The sequence below is a fragment of the Haematobia irritans genome, chromosome 3 (assembly GCF_050003625.1).
Source record: "Haematobia irritans isolate KBUSLIRL chromosome 3, ASM5000362v1, whole genome shotgun sequence".
NCBI classification, from domain to species: Eukaryota; Metazoa; Arthropoda; class Insecta; order Diptera; family Muscidae; genus Haematobia; species Haematobia irritans.
In genome coordinates this window covers 123,973,766-123,998,728 of record NC_134399.1, presented here as the reverse complement: position 1 = coordinate 123,998,728, position 24,963 = coordinate 123,973,766, and the positions used below count along the sequence as shown (strand labels likewise).

At 33.9% G+C, this 24,963-nt stretch overlaps 1 protein-coding gene and 1 long non-coding RNA gene across 7 annotated transcripts in view; one reads left to right on the top strand and one right to left on the bottom strand.

The window, feature by feature from the left end:
- Window positions 1–24,963, top strand: part of LOC142228862 (uncharacterized) — a 409,539-nt gene that overhangs the window by 299,592 nt on the left and 84,984 nt on the right. For 2 of the 6 annotated variants that reach the window (XM_075299396.1, XM_075299393.1), the window contains exon 4: window positions 6,468–6,595. The exons of 2 other annotated variants lie outside the window; for them this stretch is intronic. The gene's annotated coding sequence lies outside the window, so the exon portion shown is untranslated. Of the gene's footprint in view, window positions 1–6,467; window positions 6,596–24,710; window positions 24,742–24,963 lie in introns of those variants that run through there. 2 more of the 6 variants (XM_075299395.1, XM_075299397.1) reach the window with 2 other exon arrangements.
- On the bottom strand, window positions 2,532–2,973 carry LOC142228864 (uncharacterized). The gene is made up of 2 exons (XR_012720278.1): window positions 2,832–2,973; window positions 2,532–2,762 (listed from the first exon to the last, which is right to left on the bottom strand). It is a non-coding gene; the product is annotated as an uncharacterized LOC142228864 (long non-coding RNA).

Here is a 24,963-nt window from a genome sequence, read left to right as displayed (position 1 = left end):
ATGGGCTATATCGATCCACATTTTTATATTTGCCTGAAATTTGAGTACACTGCCACGCAAACTCACGACGGCAAATGTTACTTGCCCACGCACGACGTAGGACTCACGCACAGTCATGACGGAAAAATTTTAGTCACACAATCAGAAATGTCATGACTCACAAAAACTCTCGTCATAAACCGCCTTTTTAGGATCTCACCATTGAGTCGTATGTTTCAGTTTAAAGTTTCCTTTTGAGAGTGCCTAAAAGCAACTTCGGGAAATTTGGTAGTCGTTATTATATATAGGTCCAATCCTACCCAGAAAAAAAAAATCACGAAAATTTTTCCAATTAAAATTTTAATTGAGTTTTAAAAAATATTCAATTAAAAATTTAATTGATTCAATAAATTTTTTAATTGAAACAAATATCACTCAGAAAAATTAATAGTATCAATTAATTTTTTAATTGGACCAATTAATTTTTTTTAAATGACCTTCAACTAACTTTTGATTGATTCTATAATTTCTGTGATTGAAGACATTTTAATTAAAAAAACAAGTATATACGGCCGTAAGTTCGGCCAGGCCGAATCTTATGTACCCTCCACCATGGATTGCGTAGACACTTCTACGAAAGACTGTCATCCACAATCGAATTACTTGGGTTGTGGTATCTTAAAACTTCTTAACATCGTTTTCTAAATAGTGAGTTAGTCCATACGTGGTATATATTAGACAAAAAAGTTAGGTATAGATAAGTCTACATATAATTACGAATCGATATGGGCTTTTGCACGGTACGTAGAGAGCCAGAATTGAAATATGGGGGTCGCTTATATGGGGGCTATATACAATTATGAACATGATATGGACCAAGTTTTGTGTGATTGTGGATCGAATTATCTGAGGGCTATATATAACTATAGACCGATATGGACCTAGTTAGGCATGGTTGTTAACGGCCATATACTAGCACAATGTACCAAATTTCAACTGACTCGGATGAAATTTGTTCCTCCAAGAGGTTCCAAAACCAAATCTCGGGATCGGTTTATATGGGGGCTATATATGATTATGGACTGATATGGACCACATTTGACATGGTTGTCAAATGTCATATACTACCACCACGTACCAAGTTTCAACCAGATCGGATGAATTTTGCTTCTCGAAAAGGCACCGGAGGTCAAATCTGGGGATAGGTTTATATGGGGGAAATATATAATTATGGACTGATATGAACCAATTCCTGCATGGCTGTTTGATACCATATACTTACATCACTTACCAAATTTCAACCGAATCGGATGAATTTTGCTCTTCCAAGGGGCTCCGGAGGTCAAATCTGGGGATCGGTTTACATGGGGGCTATATATATTTATAGACCGATTTCAACCAATTTTCGCATGGGTGTTTGAGGCCATATATTAACACCACGTACCAAATTTCAACTGAATCAGATGAATTTTGGTCTTCCAAGAGGCTCCGGAGGTCAAATCTGATGATCGGTTTATATGAGCGCTATATATAATTATGGACCGATGTGGACCAATTTTTGCATAGTCCTTAGATACCATATACTTACACCATATACCAAATTTCAGCCGGATCGGATGAAATTTGCTTCTCTTTGAGGCTTCGCAAGCTAAATCGGGCGATCGGTTTATATGGGGGCTATATATCATTATTGACCGATATGGACCAATTTTTGCACTATTGTTAGAGACCATATACTAACACCATGTACCAAATTTCAGCCGGATCGGATGAAATTTGCTTCTCTTAGAGGCTCCGCAAGCCAAATCGGAGGATCGGTTTATATGAGGGCTATATATAATTATGGAACGATGTGGACCAATTTTTGCATAGTCATTAGATACCATATACTTACACCATATACCAAATTTCAGCCAGATCGGATGAAATTTGCTTCTCTTTGAGGCTTCGCAAGCTAAATCGGGCGATCGGTTTATATGGTAGAGGCCTGCACAAATGTATTTGGCAGGCAAATACCAAATGGTGTTTACGGCCAAAGTCAAGACATGAGAGTATAAATGAGAGTACAAATAGTATTTGTAACCGAAGAAGCTCTGAGCAAATTAAACATAGTGTGTATTTATTTCAACAAATACTCGTACTTCCAATATTTGCCCTGATCCCGCAAACTCAAATACTCTCTTTGCAAAGGCAAAATGCATAAACACATTCATCGATAATGAATAAATAACACAGAACAACATCAAATACTCGGGACACGAAGCATAGCGACCGAGTATTCCTAGAGATTCATCTTTTTGCTTTGCTATGCTTTTGTGGTGCATTTGTTAGTCAGAGTTGCCAACTTGTAGGAAGAAAAAGTGGTATTTTTTTACTGTGTTTCGATCAATTACATTCATTTTTATACCCTAAATAGTGGTCAGGGTATAATAACAACAAAAACAAAAAATGTGCCTACCAGAAATATTGATTTTAGACCCCATAAAATATATACCGATCGACTCTGAATCACCTCCTTTAATTAAATGTTATTAATCGAAATGCAAAGAAACTTAATTTAAAAATAACGAATGTTGGTTTATTAGTTATTTAAACATAAAGGTACCTATGTTATATATCAAAATTCAAATAACATAATATGGTTGTCTTTTCTATGCTTATTGAAAATATTGCGATTTTGGAGTTTTATATTTACATGCAGCGGCAAAATAGGCGGTAACACTAATGGAGAGAATTCATATGTGAACCGTTATATTTTCATTGTTAGTTGCTGGTGCAATAGTCTGAAAATAGTCAGTTATTAATAGTAATATTACCAGTTTAAACCAAAAAATATTTAGGAATTTGATTACCACCGCAATTACCATCAATCTCCCTGCTTTCAGCTATAAAAACATTTGTTTTATTGTGATATGGCATCCCTACTTGACATTATATTGCTCTCTTCTGCTTCTCAGTTTCTCCTTCTCTCACTTACTCACAACTCCAAACAAATGGTGGTGGTCAGTGCTGCCGCTAGTGAAAAATTAAGTGAAGTAGATTTTGGAAAAAAAGTGGAGTAGATTGAATAAAATTGAAGTAGCATACATTTTTGAAAACAAAACAATAGAATTCATTTTATTATACCCTCCACCATAGGATGGGGGTATATTAACTTTGTCATTCCGTTTGTAACACATCGAAATATTGCTCTAAGACCCCATAAAGTACATATATTCTGGGTCTTGGTGAAATTCTGAGTCGATCTGAGCATGTCCGTCCGTCTGTTGAAATCACGCTAACTTCCGAACGACAGAAGCTATCGACTTGAAACTTGGCACAAATAGTTGTTATTGATGTAGGTCGGATGGTATTGCAAATTGGCCATATCGGTCCACTTTTACGTATAGCCCCCATATAAACGGACCCCAAAATTGGCTTGCGGGGATTCTAAGAGAAGCAAATTTCGTCTGATCCAGCTGAAATTTGGTACATGGTTTCAGCATATGATCTCTTACAACCATGCAAAAATTGGTCCACATCGGTCCATAATTATATATAGCCCCCATATAAACTAATTCCCCGATTTGGCTTGCGGAGCTTCTAAGAGAACCAAATTACATCCGATCCGGCTGAAATTTGGTACATGGTGTAAGTATATGGTCTCTAACAACTATGCAAAAATTGGTCCACATCGGTTAATAATTCAATGATTATAACCGCTATGTTCATCGTAATTAAAGGAATTGGAAAAACAATTAGGTAATATGGGGAAAAATTTTAAAATTTGAAGCAGAACAAAAAGTGAAGCAGATTTTTGGAAGAAGGAGTGACGAAGTAAATTTTGTGAAAATGAAGCAAAATACTTCGATTGAAGTAGTAGCGGCAGCACTGGTGGTGGTTTTATACATTTTACTAGCGTGGAGATGGAAATACAATAGGTACATCATATAAAACTTGCAAATACGCGAGATGTGTGTAAGTTTGCAAATGCTGAATATGTAAATAGTGTTTGGCGTGAGTTTTTGTATATGTACACACAAGATAATAGTTCATGTGTAGGGAAAAATACAATGATTTGCGGGAACAAATGAGAGTAAACAATGACCCTCAATAGACAAAAATGTCTTGATATGTCTTATAAGACGTCTTGTGCAGGCCTTTATTATATGGGGGCTATATATAATTATGGACCGATGTGGACCAATTTTTGCATGATTGTTAGAGACCGTATACTAACACCATGTACCAAATTTCAGCCGGATCGGATGAAATTTGCTTCTCTTAGAGGCTCCACAAGCCAAATCGGAGGATCGGTTTATATGGGGGGCTATATATAATTATGGAACGATGTGGACCAATTTTTGCGTGGTTATTAGAGACCATGCACTAACACCATGTACCCAATTTCAGCCGGATCGGATGAAATTTGCTTCTCTTAGAGGCTCCGCAAGCCAAATCAAGGGATCGGTTTATATGGGGGCTATACGTAAAAGTGGACCGTTATGGCCCATTTGCAATACCATCCGACCTACATCAATAACAACTACTTGTGCCAATTTTCAAGTCGATAGCTTGTTTCGTTCGGAAGTTAGAGTGATTTCAACAGACGGACGGACATGCTCAGTTCGACTCAGAATTTCACCACGACCCAGAATATATAGACATTATGGGGTCTTAGAGCAATATTTCGATGTGTTACAAATGGAATGACAAAGTTTATATAACCCCCTCCTATGGTGGAGGGTATAAAAATTGATAGTATCAATTAATTTTTTAATTGGACCAATTAGTTTTTTAATTTACCTTCAATTAACTTTTGATTGATACTAACATTTCTGTGATTGAAAACATTTCGATTAAGAAATTAATTGGATCAATTAATTGCGTGATTGAAGAGCAAAAACATTTTTTTGTTTCCGGCGTTTCATATTACGGTGCGATCTCTTAGAGTAGCTTTTGACACACTCAGAAATGGCACTAGCATTAGTGAGAGGGAATAATCCAACGCTGTAAGACTTTTTGGTCGTTGTTCGAAACTGGGATTGAACACATGACCATTTTTATGCAAGACAGGCATGGTAACTATATGAATAATTTACTTGGGGGAACTTATTGCAATCGAGAGCATGAATAAAATCGTGAGCATTATTAAACTCTTAACATCATAGGTGAATTTAACTCGTAAGCGTTATTATGTTCGTGAGCGGGATGATTATTTTCGTGAGTGTATTTCTCCGAAATTAGATACTCATGCACACTCCCGAAGAGATTATTTTCGTGACTCACGCTCCCACACGACATTTGGTTGGTTAATGTCGGACACTCAATGCGAAGCACCGTTTAAGATGATCGAGACTGTGGTAATTTTTAGTGCCAACCTTACTTTCCAAAATCGCCAAGGTGCAAAAGTTCAACGGATTGAGATCCCCCATTAATTTATGTATTGAAAAAATTTCCAACTTCAATCAACTTTTTGATTGGAAATATTTTGTTTGCACTTGCGAAATTGCATACAACTAGGTTCTGATTTCAATATTGCCAATATTTTGTTACTAACATTGTGCTCCGCCCCAGGACATTAGTCTAAGAAGTCTAAAATATTTTGTCCAAATCGGTTCATATTTGAATATATGTATATGGGAACATAAAACTTTATATATGTATAGTACCCCTACAAAGTGGTGCAAGTCCGCCCGACTTTAGTCTTTCCTTATTTATTTTTAAGCTACTCTTATTTGACGCACGCGCGCGCAGTGTGCGGTGGTGCTCTGAGTCCTGTTGGAATATCCATGGTCTGCGGCCGAAATGCTTGTCTGCCCAGGACTCACGAGCAAGTTCTCTACCTTTGCGGTGTAGATTTCCATTAAAGCTCGCCTTCATTTTTCGGCTCATTTCTGTATTTTTTTTTTTTTTTGCATTAAAAATTCGATTAGTCGAACATAAAAAATTCGTATTCTGCTTCAAGTATGTATATATTTTCATTGTTTTATTAAATTTAAAAGTGAAAGTGCTTCTTAGAATACCTAATGAAATTTCTCGCTTTTTTGAATCGGAATCAATATCAAAATAAAGTAAAATGACGACATCGTTTGGACCTTCGTAAGCTTTTTTGTCAGTGTAAATTTACTTCACATAGTAAAAGAGGTGTTCTCTTCATTTATTTATCGCATAATTTTCTAAATTCATTGGTAGCATAATAAACGGGTGGCAACATCTGCTCCAAGTAGTTCGTCATATGTCGCTTATATTGCTCCACATATTCCATAGATTTTCCAATAATGTCAATTGCTGCTTGAACATGATCATTGGTTATACATTGGGCTGCATCAATCATTTCTTGCAGAGCATTGGTATAATCATAAACATATTTTGGAACTTTAGCTACCACTGGATGTGGACAAACATAAGCGGGGTTCCTGCATTTGGGTTCAAGAGCTAAAATCATTTTAATCGAATATTCCTCAGCTTTATCCAATTTTAATGATTCTTCTTCATGTTTTCCGTAGGTTGGATTGCTGCTCAAAATATCTTCTACAGCATCATCGACTTGAAAGATCTTTTGCAGAGCCAAAGGATCGCAGCTATTGGCCATACATAGGATAAGGCTACGTTGTTTGGCGTAAACATCAATCAGGTCAGTGACTATACTTAAATCTAAGACGGCATCATTAGCATGATTTCGACTTACAAGTATTGTTAGCAATAAACCTAAGCAATGGATTAAATTAAATATTTTTGTTTTTATATTCGTTGTTCATATACACATATTTACCACAGAACACAAAAGAAATATTTAATTTAGCCATTTTGTTCTTCCAAAATGCTACTTTTTATCTACTAAAACGTTTAAAGTTATTGGCCAGTGTTATATAGACATTAAAATTTCGATTTCATACTTTTTTCCACATTATGTTTACCTTTCTTTATATTTATTCAAATGTCTTCATTAAAAAAATACATTTTTTCATTTAATTCGCTACAAATATTTATAACACGGGTGTCGTGAAGTAGGACAACAAATTGTTTTTGCTACTACTTCAACCCAAATTTCTAGAAATCTTTCATAATTCCAATAAAAGTTCAACGCTCTTTTATGTCCTACACAGAAAATATATAACCAAAATATTTCCAATTAAAAAATTCATTGAAGCTGAGAACTTTTTCAATTAAAATATTGATTGACTGATACAATTAACTCTTTAAACAAACTAGAAACATTAAGTCAATTAGGTCAATGGTTGAAAGTTCGGCCGGGCCGAATCTTAAATACCCACCACCATGAATTATTCTATACCAAAACATGGACCGATAGGCACCATTTGCGACACCCCTATTTGTGATCTTAAAATACCTCTAGATTTTCAATTTCAAGCAAATCGGCTAGAAAATATAGTCTCTAGACGCACAAGAAGTAGAATCGGGAGATCGGTCTATGTACATCTCAATTTCGGCACACCTACTTGTGGCCCTAAAATACTTCTAGATTTCAAATTTCAGGCAAATGGGATAGTAAATACAGTTTCTAGAAGCTCAATAAATAAAATCGGGAATCGGTCTATATGGGGGCTATACCAAAACATGGACCGATAGGCACCATTTGCGACACACCTATTTGTGATCTTAAAATACCTCTAGATTTTCAATTTCAAGCAAATCGGATAGAATATATAGTCTCTAGATGCCCAAGAAGTAAAATCGGGAGATTGGTCTAAATGGGGGTTATACCAAAAAATGGACCGATACACCTCAATTTCGCCACACCTATATGTGGTTCCAAAATACCTCTAGATTTCCAATTTCAGGCAAATCGGATAGTAAATACAGTTTATAGAATAAAAATTGGGAGATCGGTCTATATGGCGGCTATACCAAAACATGGACCGATACGGACCATTTTCGACACACCTCTTTACGGTCCTAAAATAACTTTAAATTTTCAATTTCAGGCAAATCGGATAGAAAATACAGTTTCTAGACGCCCAAGAAGCAAAATCGGGAGATCGGTCTATATGACGGCTATACCAAAACATGGACCGATACGGACCATTTTCGACACACCTCTTTATGGTCCCAAAATAACCCTAGATTTCCAATTTCAGGCAAATTGGATAGTAAATACAGTTTATAGAAGCCCAAGAATAAAAATCGGGAGATCGGTCTATATTGAGTCTATACCAAAACATGGACCGATACACCCCATTTTCGACACACCTCTTTATGGTCCTAAAATACCTCTAGATTTCTCATTTCAGGCAAATCGGATAGAAAATACAGTTTCTAGACGCCCAAGAAGCAAAATTGGGAGATCGATCTATATGACGGCTATACCAAAACATGGACCGATACGGTCCATTTTCGACACACATCTTTATGGTCCCAAAATAACAGGTTGGCTGATAAGTCCCCGGTCTAACAAAGAAAAACACATTTTTTTTTCAAAATTCGTTTTTATTATTCAACATAGTTCCCTTCAAGAGCGATACAATGATTATACGACCTTGAAATTTTTTGATACCATTTTGGTAGTACTCCTTCGGTTTTGCCTCAGTTTCGGCGATCACCTCTTCATTGCAGCCAATTTTTTCCCTGCGAGAATCCTTTTGAGGTCTGAGAACAAGAAAAAGTCGCTGGGGGCCAGATCTGGAGAATACGGTGGGTGGGGAAGCAATTCGAAGCCCAATTCATGAATTTTTTCCATCGTACTCAATGACTTGTGGCATGGTGCGTTGTCTTGGTGGAACAACACTTCTTTCTTCTTCATATGGGGCCGTTTGGCCGCGATTTCGACCATCAAACGCTCCAATAACGCCATATAATAGTCACTGTTGATGGTTTTTCCCTTCTCAAGATAATCGATAAAAATTATTCCATGAGCATCCCAAAAAACAGGGTCATTACTTTGCCAGCGGACTTTTGAGTCTTTCCACGCTTCGGAGACGGTTCACCGGTCACTGTCCACTCAGCCGACTGTCGCTTGGACTCAGGAGTGTAGTGATGGAGCCATGTTTCATCCATTGTCACATATCGATGGGATAACTCTCAGAACACCGCTCAGAATCATCAACACGTTGTTGTTTTTGGTCAAATGTGAGCTCGCGCGGCACCCATTTTGCACAGAGCTTCCGCATATCCAAATATTGATGAATGATATGACCAACACGTTCCATTGATATCTTTAAGGCCTCTGCTATCTCGATCAACTTCATTTTACGGTCATTCAAAATCATTTTGTGGATTTTTTTGATGTTTTCGTCGGTAACCACCTCTTTCGGGCGTCCACTGCGTTCACCGTCCTCCGTGCTCATTTCACCACGCTTGAATTTTGCAAAACCAATCAATTATTGTTGATTTCCCTGGGGCAGAGTCCGGAAACTCATTATCAAGCCAAGTTTTTGCTTCCCCCGTATTTTTTCCCTTCAGAAAACAGCATTTTATCAAAACACGAAATTCCTTTTTTTTCCATTTTTTTCACAATAACAAAAGTTGTTTCACAAAAGACGCTCTATCTCACAAACTAATTGACTTACAAATGTCAAATTTTGACACGAATCATTTGAAGGTTGGTATGATATAAAAATAATATGCATTTAATACTAGGGACGCCATCTATGTGTCAGACCGGGGACTTATCAGCCAACCTGCTAATTTTATTTATTTTTTTTTATATTTATTTTTTTACTTCGAAATATCCGTCATAATTTAGATTATTAAACTGGCATTTGTTTGTATGGGAATAGCTTTTTTAATATACCGGAATAGAATGAAAAATCGATAAATGAGATCCTAATTTTAATTTTATAGATCCTAGATTTAAAGCCAGATAGGTCGCAAAAAAATGTCCTTATTTTAAAGAACCCGCATCTTTGGCTCGGAATGAATACCAAAATCCTTAAAGGAAGGTATATATATACAAACAAGTATATACAGCAGTAAGTTCGGCCGGGCCGAATCTTAAATACCCACCACCATGAACCAAATATTAGGGTTTCCTTTGAAATTGCAGGAGGGCTTGAGGACTTGAGGACACTTCCCGAAGATAAATTTAAAGATTTCACCTATGAGGACTATATCAGATTCTGGATTTATAAGAACCATTTTTGTTTGAGGTTTAGAGGAATCATTAACATCTCTTGTAAGTGTGCAAGAAAATTATAAAATAACGTCTTGATTTGAAATCTTAAATCTGTAGAAGTAAAATCTGGAAATTTTACATTGAGTTTCAAGCAATTTTCATTATCAGTGCGCCTTCTACACCCTCAAGAAGTGAAGTCGGTCTATATGGAGGCATTACCAAATGGACCGATAAAAACTTAATCCGATACACGTTTTTGTGAGCCTAAAATACCAGAATATTTACAATTTCAGGCAAATAGGATAAAAACTTCGGATTCTAGAAGCCCACGAAGTAAAATTGGGAAATCGATCTATATGGGGGCTATACCAAAATATGGACCGATACCCACCATTTTCGGCACACCTCTTTATGGTCCTAAAATACCTCTAGATTTCCAATTTCAGACAAATTGGATAAAAACTACGGTTTCTATAAGCCCAAGACCCCAAATCGGGAGATCGGTCTATATGGGGGCTATACCAAAATATGGACCGATAATCACAATTTTTGGCACACGTATTTGTTGTCCTACAATACCTCTATATTTTCAATTTCAGGTAAATTGAATAAAAACTGCGATTTCTATAAGCCCAAGAAGTAAAATCGGGAGATCGGTCTATATGGGGGCTATACCAAAATATGGACCGATACTCACAATTTTTGGCACACATATTTGTGGTCCTACAACACCTCTAGATTTCAAATTTCAGGTAAATTGAATAAAAACTGCGGTTTCTATAAGCCCAAGAAGTAAAATCGGGAGATCGGTCTATATGGGGACTATACCAAAACGTGGACCGATACTCACCATTTTTGGCACACCTCTTTATGGTCATAAAATACCTCCAGATTTCAAATTTCAGGCAAATTAGATAAAAACTACAATTTCTATAAGCCCAAGACCCCAAATCGGGAGGTCGGTTTATATGGGGACTATATCAAAACCTGGACCGATATAGCCCATCTTCGAACTTGACCTGCCTGCAGACAAAAGACGAGCTTGTGCAAAATTTCAGCACGATTGCTTCATTATTGAAGACTGTAGCGTGATTACAACAGACAGACAGACGGACATCGTTATATCGTCTTAGAATTTCTCCCTGATCAAGAATATATATACTTTATATAGTCGGAAATCGATATTTCGATGTGTTACAAACGGAATGACAAACTTATTATACCCCCGTCACCATGCTATGGTGGTGGGTATAAAAAAGTTTACTTCTATACAAAGATTTTGACCTTCCTTTAAGGATTGTGGTATTGATTCCGAGCCAAAGATGCGGGTTCTTTAAAATAAGGACATTTTTTTGCGACCTATCTGGCTTTAAATCTAGGATCTATAAAATTAAAATTAGGATACAAATCTCACTTATCGATTTTTGATCCTATTCCGGTATATTAATAAAGCTATTCCCATACAAACAAATGTCAGTTTAAAAATCTAAATTATGACGGATATTTCGAAGTAAAAAAATATTTTTTTAACTCCAAAAAAAACTTTAAACCAAAGACGCTAAATCCTCAAAATAAGTCTTAGCCAATATTTGAAGCGTTTTTATCTTAAATCTAAAGATTCGATATTTCAGTTAATTTAAGGACGATTTCTTTAAATCAAAAATGTGTTTCTTTATTTTAACGAAAATTTGCCTTAGTTTAAAGTCATGCAACTTTAACGAAGGGACGCAACTTTTCAAAATATGTGTCCTAAATTTAATGAAAAAAAGTTTTGAAGCAAAGATTATAAACTTTCTTTTAATTAAAATTTCATTTTTTTAAAGAAATTTCTCCTTAATAGCGTGTAAATTGAGCATCCTAAAATTGAGGTTGCGTAATCTTTAATATCACGTAAATATTTTTTTCGGTGTATCTTCCTGATCAGGGAGAAATTCAAAGACGTCTGTTGTAATCACGCTACAGTCTTCAATAGTGGTCCTGAAATTTGGCACAGATTAATCCGACCACGCGATTTGGGGTCTAGGGCTTCTAGAAATCGTATTTTCTATCCGAATTGACTGAAATTGGAACTCTAGAGGTATTCTAAGACCACAAATAGGTGTGCCGAAAATGGCGCCTATCGGTCCTTATTTTGGCATAGCCCCCATATAGACCGATCTCCCGAGTTTACTTCTTGGGCTTCTAGTAACCATAGTTTCTATCCGATTTCCTTGAAATTGGAAATCTAGAGATATTTTAGGACCGTAAATATGTGTGCCGAATATGGTGTGCATCGGTCTACGGTTTGCTATAGCCTCCATATATACCGATTTCCCGTGTTTACTTCTTGAGCTTAGAAATTTTAGTTTTTATCCAATTTGCCTAAATTTGAAATGTAGCGGTTTTTAGGGTCTTATATAGGTTTTTAGAAAATGGCGTGCATCGGTCCATATTCTGGTGTAGCCTCTATATAGATCGATCTTCCGAGTTTACTTCATGGGCATCTGTAAACTGTAGTTTTTATCCAATTTCAGGTTTTTTTAAGACTACACTGTTAGAAAAATATGTTTTTCATATGTTCCGATATAAACAAAATGTGTTTCGGGCACAATTTTTAAACACAATATATTTAAGTGCAAACATGTAATGTTCCTATACTAACACAAAATGTTTGGGACACATATGTTAATATGTTAGAATATATTATGTTTGGGGCATGAATGTTTCATAAAAATAATATGTGTGAATGTAGACATATATAAATTTACAAATTTCGAGTAAACATATATATGTTGTGATACTTTATTCAGAGAGCGACAGAGAGAGAGAGAGAGAGAGAGAGTTAGTATAGAGAAAGAAATAGATATGGAAACCGGGAGGGTTGAATAAAAAATATCAACATAACACAGCGAGAGAATGAAATGAGAGCAATTTCTGTGAATGTATGTTGTTTCGGAAAACTGTTTTATAATAAGTCCAAAAATTTGGTATGCTTATGTCTAAATATTATTTAATTTGAATAGTAGAATGAGTATTCGGAATAAAGAGAATAGATATTCGGAACCAAGAGAATAGACATTTGAAAAAAAACAGCATATTTGTATTACAGAAAAAGATGCGAAGAACTCAAAAATTTCGTGGAAGTGAAAATTATGTGAGGGAATGAACATAATCTTCTTTGGGGAATTCTTCCAAGCATATACTATTCTTGGACTCAAAATGCTTCCAAACATATAATATGGTCACATAAAACAAACATATTAATGTTTCGGCGGTATCCAATAATATATGTGCTTCCTGCAAAATATGTTTGGAACATATGTTAGAGAAGCGATTTTTTTTTTGAGGGTGTATAAATAGGTGTGAAATTTCTGAAATGTTAAATCCAGAAGTATTTTAGAACCACAAAAGAGGTGTACCAAAAACGGTGAGTATCGGTCCATATTTTACTATAGCCCCCATAATAACGATCTCTCGATTTAACACCTTGGGTTTCTAGAAACCGTAGTTTTCATCCGATTTGCCTGAAATTGTAAATATACAGATATTTTAGACTCACAAAAACGTTTATCGAATTTAGTTTTTATCGGCCATATAGACCGATTTTACTCTTTAAGGGTACAGAAGGCGCACTGATCATGCAAATTGCTTGAAACCGAATGTAAAATTTCCAGATTTTACATCTCGTCATCATTTAAATAATGGGAGTTAAAATCTACAGATTTTAGATTTCAAATCAAGGCGTTATTTCATCATCTTCTTGCACACTTACAAGAGATGTTAATGATTTCTCTAAAACTCAAACAAAAATGGTTCTTATAAACCCAGAATCTCATATAGTCTTTATAGACTACTATACACTTCCCGAAGATAAATTTAAAGATTTATCGTACTGCTTGAAGCGTATCCCTGAAATTTCCAAGGAAGCTATAATATTTGATTCATTTTGTTTATTTTTATTATTAATTATTATTAATTTTGTTTATTTTATTATTTATTTATTTCTCACAAAACTTTTTAAATTCTTTGGCGGCATATATACCAGAAGGCATAACTCTTTCTAAATAACTTTTTGTAGGATCATAATTTTGTTGTGCTAATTCTACACATTTTCCCATAATGTCCAAGGCATCCTTAATATGCTCTTTTTTTGCAATACATTTTCCTGAGCTAATCATATCATCCAAAATATGGATATAATCATAAACACTTTGAGCATTTTTCTCTGCGACTGCTTTTGTGGGACACACATAAGTGGGATCTATACATTTTGGTTCTATTTCCAAGATTTTAGATACAGAATTAATAATCGCCTTGTTAAGTTGGAGGGCAAGCATCCTATGAGAAAACATGCGTGCTGATTTTTCGTTTACAATATTTTCAATATTTTCCTGTATTTGTTTAATTTTTTCACCAGCCTGAGGATCACAACTATTCACTACACAGAGCATAGCATTACGTTGTTGAGTGAAAACATTGAGAAAATCAAAGACAACCTTAGAATCATCTTCGATGAGGGCAGTAACAGATTCTAGAATTTCTAGTGCTTCCGTTGTTTTCGTAGCACATAAAAATAATACTAAAAAAAAAAAACAAACAAAATATTATTATAGAAATAAAAGTATAGAAATTTTTGTTTATCTGAATTTACCACTGAATACGAATAACTGTTGGAAGTTGTTCATTTTGACGCTTTTGCTTTTCAACTATCTGGGAAACCAAAATTTAGTTTCCATTTCACAGCATTTATAAGAATTTGTGATCGTACCAACTAGTTTTTAGAATTATTTACGCAAATGGTCTGAGTTGTTGGATATATAGCAATTTTTGTTTATATGGTTGGCAAGGTTATTTATGTATATTTATATAGGTTTGAACCACAAAAAAGTGTAAAATTGCAGACACATTAGCTAACAAGGGTCGTATTTAAACTTTCTCGAATTATTCAACTCAACTAGAAGAAATATATATTTATCGTTTGCATTTTATATTTTGGGATTGGGCATTTTATATTTTGCAATCTGCCAACTGACAGCTCTATCCTAAAGCGAGCGCTATTTATGTTATTGTCAGCAATAACAAGTATATATGGCCGTAAGTTCGGCCAGGCCGAATCTTATGTACCCTCCACCATGGATAGCGTAGAAACTTCTACGAAAGACTGTCATCCAGAATCGAATTACTTGGGTTGTGGTATCTTAAATTGTTTTCTAAATTGTGAGTTAGTCCATACGTGGTATATATTAGACAAAAAAGGTATGTGTAAGTAAGTCTACAAATAATTACGAATCGATATGGACTTTTGCACGGTACGTAGGTAGCCAGAATTGAAATATGGGGGTCGCTTATATGGGAGCTACATACATTTATGAACTTGATATGGACCAGTTTTTGTGTGATTGAGGATCGATTTATCTGAGGGCTATATATAACTATAGACCGATATGGACCTAGTTAGGCATAGTTGTTAACGGCCATATACTAGCACAATGTACCAAGAGACTCCAAAACCAAATCTCGGGATCGGTTTATATGGGGGCTATATATGATTATGGACTGATATGGACCAATTTTGGCATAGTTGTTAGAGAGGGGCTATATAAAATTATGGACCGATTTCTACCAATTTTTGCATGGTTGTTAAAGGGTGATACGATCAAAATTTCGTCAAGGGAAAACGCGTGTAAATCGGTGAAATCGTTTATTTAAAAAATCAAATTAAATTTCTTTTTCAAGTTCAATTAGTATAAAATTCAGGAAAAATATTCAGTTAGGCTTTCGCTTTTCCAAATCCGAATTGCCGGGCCTCACGCTTGACACCTGCCATCAGATTTTGTACAGCCACCTTGTCCACCTTCTTCGCCGCAGAAATCCAGTTTGCCTTGAACTGCTGCTCGTCCTTAGCAGTTTTTTTGGTCTTCTTTAGGTTCCGCTTGACAATAGCGCAGTATTTCTCAATTGGGCGGAGCTCTGGCGTGTTGGGAGAGTTTTTGTCCTTGGGAACCACCTGTACGTTGTTGTCGGCGTACCACTCCATGGCCTTTTTACCGTAATGGCAAGATGCCAAATCCGGCCAAAACAGTACGGAACAACCGTGTTTCTTCAGGAAAGGCAGTAGACGTTTATTCAAACACTCTTTAACGTAAATTTCTTGGTTGACAGTCCCGGAAGCTATGAAAATGCTGCTTTTCAAGCCACAGGTACAGATGGCTTGCAAAACCAGATATTTCTTTGCGAACTTTGACAGTTTTATGTGCTTGAAAATATCTGCTACCTTTCCCCTTCCTTTTGCCGTATAAAACTCCTGTCCCGGAAGCTGCTTGTAGTCGGCTTTGACGTAGGTTTCGTCGTCCATTACCACGCAGTCAAACTTCGTCAGCATCGTCGTGTACAGCCTCCGGGATCGCGCTTTGGCCGTCGTATTTTGTTTATCATCGCGATTTGGAGTCACTACATTCTTGTAAGTCGATAGCCCGGCTCGTTTTTTGGCTCGATGCACGGTTGTAGACGATACACCCAGCTTATTTGCGGCATCTCGGAGTGAGAGGTTAGGGTTTCACTTGAAACTACCGGCAACTCTCTTTGTCGTCTCAGCGGCTTCCGGTTTTCGATTTCCCCCCGACCCAGACTTCCTGGCTGTCGACAAACGTTCCCCAAACACTTCAATTACATTTGTAACTTTTAGCGATTTTGCCAGCTTTGCGTGCGAGTAGCTCGGATTTTCGCGATGCGCGAGCAAAATTTTGATACGCTGCTTTCCTTGCTTGGACGGCATTTTGACAACTGAAGAGTGAATTGCAAAATCAAAATAGGAGCAACATTCTACACACACACCTTCAAAATGAGGGGTGTTCAGATTTTTTAAATGCAAAATTGAAAGAAATACGTCAAGTTTATATTGACCAAATTTTGACCGTATCACCCTTTAGAGACCACACACAAATTTTTTTTTTCTGATTCAATCACGAAATTAATTGATCCAATTAATTTTTAATTGAAATGTCTTCAATCACAGAAATTATAGTATCAATTAAAAAATTAATTGATGGTCAATTAAAAAGTTAATTGATCCAATTAAAAAATTAATTGATACTATTATTTTTGTTTCAATTAAAAAATTTGTTGAATGAGTTAAATTTTTAATTGAATATTTTTTAAAACCCAATTAAAATTTTAATTGGAAAAATTTTCGTGAAATTTTTTTTGTGTGCATATACTAACACCATGTACCAAATTTCAGCCGGATCGGATGAATTTTGCTTCTCTCAGAGTCCCCGCAAACCAAATTTGGAGGTCCGTTTATATGTGGGCTATACGTAAAAGTGAACCGATATGGCCCATTTGCAATACCATCCGACCTACATCAATAACAACTACTTGTGTCAAGTTTCAAGTCGATAGCTTGTTCAGTTAGGAAGTTAGTTAAGGACGGACATGCTCAGATCGACTCAGAATTTCACCACGACCCAGAATATATATACATTATGGGGTCTTAGAGCAATATTTCGATGTGTTACAAACGACAAAGTTAATATACCCCCCATCCTATGGTGCACGCTCACAAAAAATCGCTTCTGTAACATATACTCCCAAACATATTTTGCTTCAAGCATATACATTTTTGGCTATTGCCCAAACATTTATATGTTTGATCTCTTCCAATATATAATATGTTTGAAAGCATATTGGTTTAAACAATATATGTTTGGGTAGTCAATTTCCAAACATTTTGTATTTTTGCATCCAAATTCAATAATGTTGTCTTCCAAAAAACAATATGTTATTATGTGAACATATAATATGTTTGGAAGCATTTTGCACCCAAAAATATTACATGTTTAAAAAAAAATTTTCCCAAACAATATTGTGCTCAAAATTTTATTTATTTATTTATATATTTACAATTATAATGAATTATGAAAATAAACAGGTAATATAGGTGCTAACAACATAGGTTTTCGACCTGAATGCTCAAAATTTTGTTTCTGCCCAATTGTATATTCCCCCACATCTTTCTCACTTCCACGAGATTTTTTAGTTCTTAGCACCTTTTTCTGTAATACAAACATTGTAGAAGAAATTATTCAATTGTATGATTTTTTTATTTTAATTTTACCTTTTGCCGGACGGGGATTCGAACAGCGGACCACACAGTTTGTAAGGATCAAAGAAGTAGCTGATCAATTGCCCAAGGAAAAATAAAATGTTAATTTTGTAATAACAAGCAACAACCACCAACTTAATTCAATATCGCTCCCTGTTAAATAGCGCTCCAAGCTACTAAACACATATATGTTTATAGGCTATTTCTAAATTAATATATGTTTGCATCCAAGCATATTATATTTACAAACATTTTATGTCCCAAACATAATATGTTCTAACATATTAACATATATGTCCCAAACATGTTATGCTAGTTTATGAACATTATATGCTTGCACTCAAAAATATCGTGTTTAAAAATTTGTGTTCCAAACATATAATGTTTATATCCAAACATATGAAAAACAGTCTTTTTCATCCGTGTGGAGGGTATAAAAAAGATTCATCCACAAAAGGAATTAAATCGTGAACATTTTCGTGCAATTTTTTTTTAGAAGTTTCGTCGTGAATTGACTCAACAACAGTGCATCGAGGTACTGAATTCAATATTTTGCGATTAATCTCCGTGGTGGACCAGTGTTTATCCACCCTAAAAAAATCGCTTCTGTAACATATACCCCGAACACATTTTGCTTCAAGCATATATATTTTCAGGATTGATCCAAACAAAATATTGTTTGTATTGTTCAAATATATTATGTTTCACCATAGGGCATACACTGGTAAAAAAAAAGTTTAATGAAATTTTCTTTGTGTGAAATTTTCTTTGTGAATAAATACAGACATTTACAGAGTGTATTTGGTATCTTAATAATCAAATTTTGATATATCCCAGCAAAAAAGAACTTCCAAAAAGTAGTTTGGAAACGGAAGTAGTACAAACTTGGATAATTTCCAATGAATTTTACATGGGCTTGCCATAGGACGAAAGTATAGTGACTCACAAAAGTATTCGTTTTTCTGTTTTTTATATCTTGAAATCAAAACATTTTTTTTTTTTTGTAAACCGCTTAACATTTTTATTAAATAGTTTTATTAAAATGTTTCCATGGACATACATAAAAGCAAAACGTAGCAGTAAAATTTTCCACAAATTTTATATAAAAATAACATTTTCCGAAACTTTTCTACAGAAATAAAATAATTTGCAAAAATTTTCTATAGAAATAAAATTTTGCAAAAATTTTTTATACAACTAAAAGTGAAAAAAAATCTATGGAAATATAATTTTGGAAAATTTGCTATAGCAATAAAATTATAGAAATAGAAATATAATTTAAAAGAAAATTTAAAGCAATAAAAACTTGCATAGGTTTTCTATAGCTATAACATTTTTAAAAACATTTTATAACATAAAAATTAAAAAAAAAATAAATGAGATGATGGTGGAAAATTTTTGAATAGAAATAAAATTTGCGTACAATTTTTGTATGGAAAAAAGGTTAACTAAATTTTCGATAAAAATACAATTTTTTCAGAATTCAGTATAAAAAATAAAATGTTAGTAAACATTTTCTGTAGAAAAAAATTGGTCATTAAATTATGACTTTTACTAAATGTTCATAAAGTTAAAGGGTGTGAAGATATATTAAATATGTAGCCGATATCTGGTGATAATATAGCTCAAAAACTGTACATAAGACTTTTGAATTTTTAAGTTTGTGTTTTGCCACAACCAATATCTATTACTTGCATTTTGTCTGGTCAATTCCTCTCAAATGGGTCCTTAGGTATAGGCTATTCAATTTTGGAGCCGATATCTGACGATAATATAGCTCAAAAACTGTACATGAGACTTTTGAATTTTGAATTTTGATGTTTTGTAATATCTAACATCTATTACTGGAATTTTGTCAGATCAATTCCTCTCAAATGGTTTCTTAGATAAAGGAGATCCAATATCGGGGCTATATATAGCCGATATCTGACGATAATATAGTTCAAAAACTGTACATGAGACTTTTGAGTTTTTAATTTTGAATTTTTGCCATAACCAATATCTATTACTGGTATTTTGTCTTGTCAATTCCTTTCAAATGGTTTCTTAGATACAGGCGATCCCATATCGGGGCTATATATAGCCGATATCTGACGATAATATAGATCAAAAACTGTACATGAGAATTTTTTTGAATTTTTAATTTTGATTTTTTGTAATAACCAGAGCTGTGGAGCCGGAGTCTTGGAGTCGGAGTCTGAAGATTTTGCTGGAGTCGGAGTCGGAGTCGTAAAAATTTTGCTCGACTCTGACACCGGCTAAACCAAATTTTTTAAAACACTTCACATTTTTGTAACTAAGCAAGTTTTTACGCAAATTAGTTTCCATTGCGTTATTCATTCGATCAATGTACAGCATGATTGTAAATGAAAATCAACTTCCAATTACGGCTATCTTTTTATGTTTCCTAGAATGTTAGACTAGCAGATGGACTGGATCGATCCCTTTTAATGCCCATATCAATTTATTTGAAATATTTCGAATAATCGATATTATTTTTATTTTAATTTTATTTTAAGGCCATATACATATGTGGAATATTGACAGAAAATGTTTTCAAAGTTTCAAAAATGTTATTTCTAAAAAAAAGTTTTGTCAAAATTTTATTTCTATAGCAAATTTTGTCAAAATTTTATTTCTATAAAATATTTATTCAAAATTTTATTACTATAGAAATAGTTTGTTTTATAGAAAATTTAGCCAAAATTTTATTTCTATAAAATATTTATTCAAAATTTTATTACTATAGAAATAGTTTGTTTTATAGAAAATTTAGCCAAAATTTTATTTCTATAGAAAATTGAATCAAAATTTTGTTTCTATAGAATATTTTGCAAAATTTTATTTCTATAGCAAATTTTGCAAAATTTTGTTTGTTACACAAACATTTTTTCAAAATTTTATTTCTATTGATAATTTTATTTCTATAAAAATTTAAGTCAAAATTTTATTTCTATTTTTTATTAGAAAATTTGGTCAAAATTTTATTTTTATAGAAAATGTTACCAAAATTTTATAGAAATAGATTTTTTTATTAGAAAATTCGGTCAAAATTATATTTCTATAGAAAAATTTGTCAAAATTTTATTTCTATAGAAAATTTTGTCAAAATTTTATTTACTACACAAAAATTTTTCTAAAATTGTATTTGTATTGATAATGTTTTCAAAATTTTATTTCTATAAGAAAAAATTGTCAAATTTTATTTCTATAGCATTTTCTCATTTTTCTTCATTTTCTCAAAATTTTTTTTCTTACTAATGCTCACAGATACTCACTGCTATAAAAAATGTATTCAAAATTTTATTATTATATTTTGTAAAATTTTCTTTGCTACACAATTTTTTTTAATTGTATTTCTATTGAGAATTTTTTTCAAATTTTTGTTTCTATAAAAAATTTTGCCAAATTTTATTTCTATAAAAATTTTATTCAAAATTTTATTTCTACATATTTGGTCAAAATTTGATTTCTATAGAAAATTTTGCCAAAATTTTATTTCTTTAGAAAATTTAGTCAAAATATTGTTTCTGTAGAAAATTTTGCAAAATTTTATTTACTAGACAAAAATTTTTCCAAAATTGTATGCTCACTGATACTCACTGCTAAGTCCAAAACTTGTAGAAATGACTCAAATTTTCAAATTTTTCAATGAATGAATCATAAATGCATTTTTGCGAAATTGTCTAAACAATTATAAATATTTCCCAAATATTGCCCGAGATTTTGTAGAAGTCTGATTTGAGATTTTATCAAAATGTTGTGCAGAGTATATTATAATCGGCCCGCCCGATTTTAGACTTTCCTTGCGTTTTTATTATACCCTGCGCCACACTGTGGAACAGGGTATTATTTTTTGTTAAAATTGTGTTACGTCCCATAACTTTAGATTTAAATTTTAAGTACATAGATTTTGTAGAAGTATATACAATTTTGTCTAAATCGATTCAGATTCAAATTCATGCATATGGGAATATAAACCTTTATATAAAGGGTGATTTGTTAAGAGCTTGATAACTTTTTTTTTTAAAAAAACGCATAAAATTTGCAAAATCTCATCGGTTCTTTATTTGAAACGTTAGATTGGTCCATGACATTTACTTTTTGAAGATAATTTCATTTAAATGTTGACCGCGGCTGCGTCTTAGGTGGTCCATTCGGAAAGTCCAATTTTGGGCAACTTTTTCGAGCATTTCGGCCGGAATAGCCCGAATTTCTTCGGAAATGTTGTCTTCCAAAGCTGGAATAGTTGCTGGCTTATTTTTGTAGACTTTAGACTTGACGTAGCCCCACAAAAAATAGTCTAAAGGCGTCAAATCGCATGATCTTGGTGGCCAACTTACCGGTCCATTTCTTGAGATGAATTGTTCTCCGAAGTTTTCCCTCAAAATGGCCATAGAATCGCGAGCTGTGTGGCATGTAGCGCTATCTTGTTGAAACCACATGTCAACCAAGTTCAGTTCTTCCATTTTTGGCAACAAAAAGTTTGTTAGCATCGAACGATAGCGATCGCCATTCACCGTAACGTTGCGTCCAACAGCATCTTTGAAAAAATACGGTCCAATGATTCCACCAGCGTACAAACCACACCAAACAGTGCATTTTTCGGGATGCATGGGCAGTTCTTGAACGGCTTCTGGTTGCTCTTCACTCCAAATGCGGCAATTTTGCTTATTTACGTAGCCATTCAACCAGAAATGAGCCTCATCGCTGAACAAAATTTGTCGATAAAAAAGCGGATTTTCTGCCAACTTTTCTAGGGCCCATTCACTGAAAATTCGACGTTGTGGCTCGTTAGTAAGTCTATTCATGATGAAATGTCAAAGCATACTGAGCATCTTTCTCTTTGACACCATGTCTGAAATCCCACGTGATCTGTCAAATACTAATGCATGAAAATCCTAACCTCAAAAGAATCACCCTTTAGCTCGCAACAAATGTAAAGGATTTGAGATAGTATCAATAATTTTGGTCCACAAATACATATACTGTTGGTATCTTCTCATATTATGATGGGTATTTATATCATTATTTTATTTATTAAACATTGCCCTAAATTTGAAATATAGAGTTCCATTGGCATCTAATGTGAAATTAAGACCTTTTTTTGCACACATAAATAAATACGATACTTTATATCTTTTTATCCACTTACGGTACCCCCACAATAGAACTACAAATTAGTAGTATTAAAATGAGATTTAGTTATATTACTCGGAGTCGACTCCAGAGTCGGAGTCGAGCTGATGAAAAATGCTGGAGTCGGAGTCGAGCAAAATTGGCTCGACTCCACAGCCCTGGTAATAACAAACATCTATTACTGGCAATTTCTCTCAATTGGTTTTTTAGATATAGGCTATCAAATATCGGGGCTATATAGTCGATGTCGGTGACGCTATATCTCAAATACCCTACATGAAATTTTTGATTTTTTAATTTTGGTTTTTGGTCCAGGCCAATATCTACCACTGACATTTTGTCTGGTAAGTTCCTCTCAAATGGTTCCTTAGATATAGGGTATCCATTATTGGGGCTATATATAGCCGATATCTGATGACACTATATCTCAAATACTGTGCAAGAGATTTTTGAAGTTATTTAAGAATCTTATTTTGGTACCCCTTACATGTTTTTATTTTACTATGTTATGTCCATTACTTCAGGATATATTGACATTTGTATATGACTTTAGAGTTATTAGCGGTTATCTCAATGTCGCCTCATTTTCAGAAAAAACTATTTTTTTTTTTGGAATGCGTTCCACAAGTTAAATTCGTCCCACAATAGAGTTCAATTGGCATCTAATGTGAAATTAAGACCTTTTTTTTTGCACACATAAATAAATACGATACTTTATATCTTTTTATCCACTTACGGTACCCCCACAATAGAACTACAAATTAGTAGTATTAAAATGAGATTTAGTTATATTACTCGGAGTCGACTCCGGAGTCGGAGTCGAAGTCGAGCTGATGAAAAATGCTGGAGTCGGAGTCGAGAAAAATTGGCTCGACTCCACAGCCCTGGTAATAACAAACATCTATTACTGGCAATTTCTATCAATTGTTTTTTTAGATATAGGCTATCAAATATCGGGGCTATATAGTCGATGTCGGTGACGCTATATCTCAAATACCCTACATGAAATTTTTGATTTTTTAATTTTGGTTTTTGGTCCAGGCAAGAGATTTTTGAAGTTATTTAAGAATCTTATTTTGGTACCCCTTAGATGTTTTTATTTTACTATGTTATGTCCATTACTTCAGGATATACGACTTTAGAGTTATTAGCGGTTATCTCAATGTTGCCTCATTTTAAGAAAAACTATTTTTTTGGAATGCAAGTTAAATTCGTCCCACAAAGTTAAATTCGTTCCATAAATTTGAATTTTGTTTAGCCGGGGCACAAACCACGAATTTAACTCGCGAATTTATCTTCACACCCTTATAAAGTTTTGATTTATTGATGTAAATCAATTTAATTAATTAAATTTCATAATTAGTTAATTAATAATTTGATTGTAAGTAATGTCTAATATTATAAAATCTATTATCGCCATTCTACAATTTTTTTCCAGCTTTTTCACATAATTTTCGAAATTCTACTATAGAATAAATTCCTGCAGGTAAGACACGTTGTAAATAATTACCCAAATTATTTTTATAGTCTTCAACATATTCGACACATTTTCCTATAATAGTTACAGCTTCATTGATATTATCCATGGTAACACATTGGCCAGATATCATGATATCATCCAAAACTTTGGTGTAGTCATTAAGATATTGTGGTATTTCTGCTAGGACTGGATGAGGACATACATAATTGATATCCATACATTTAGGCT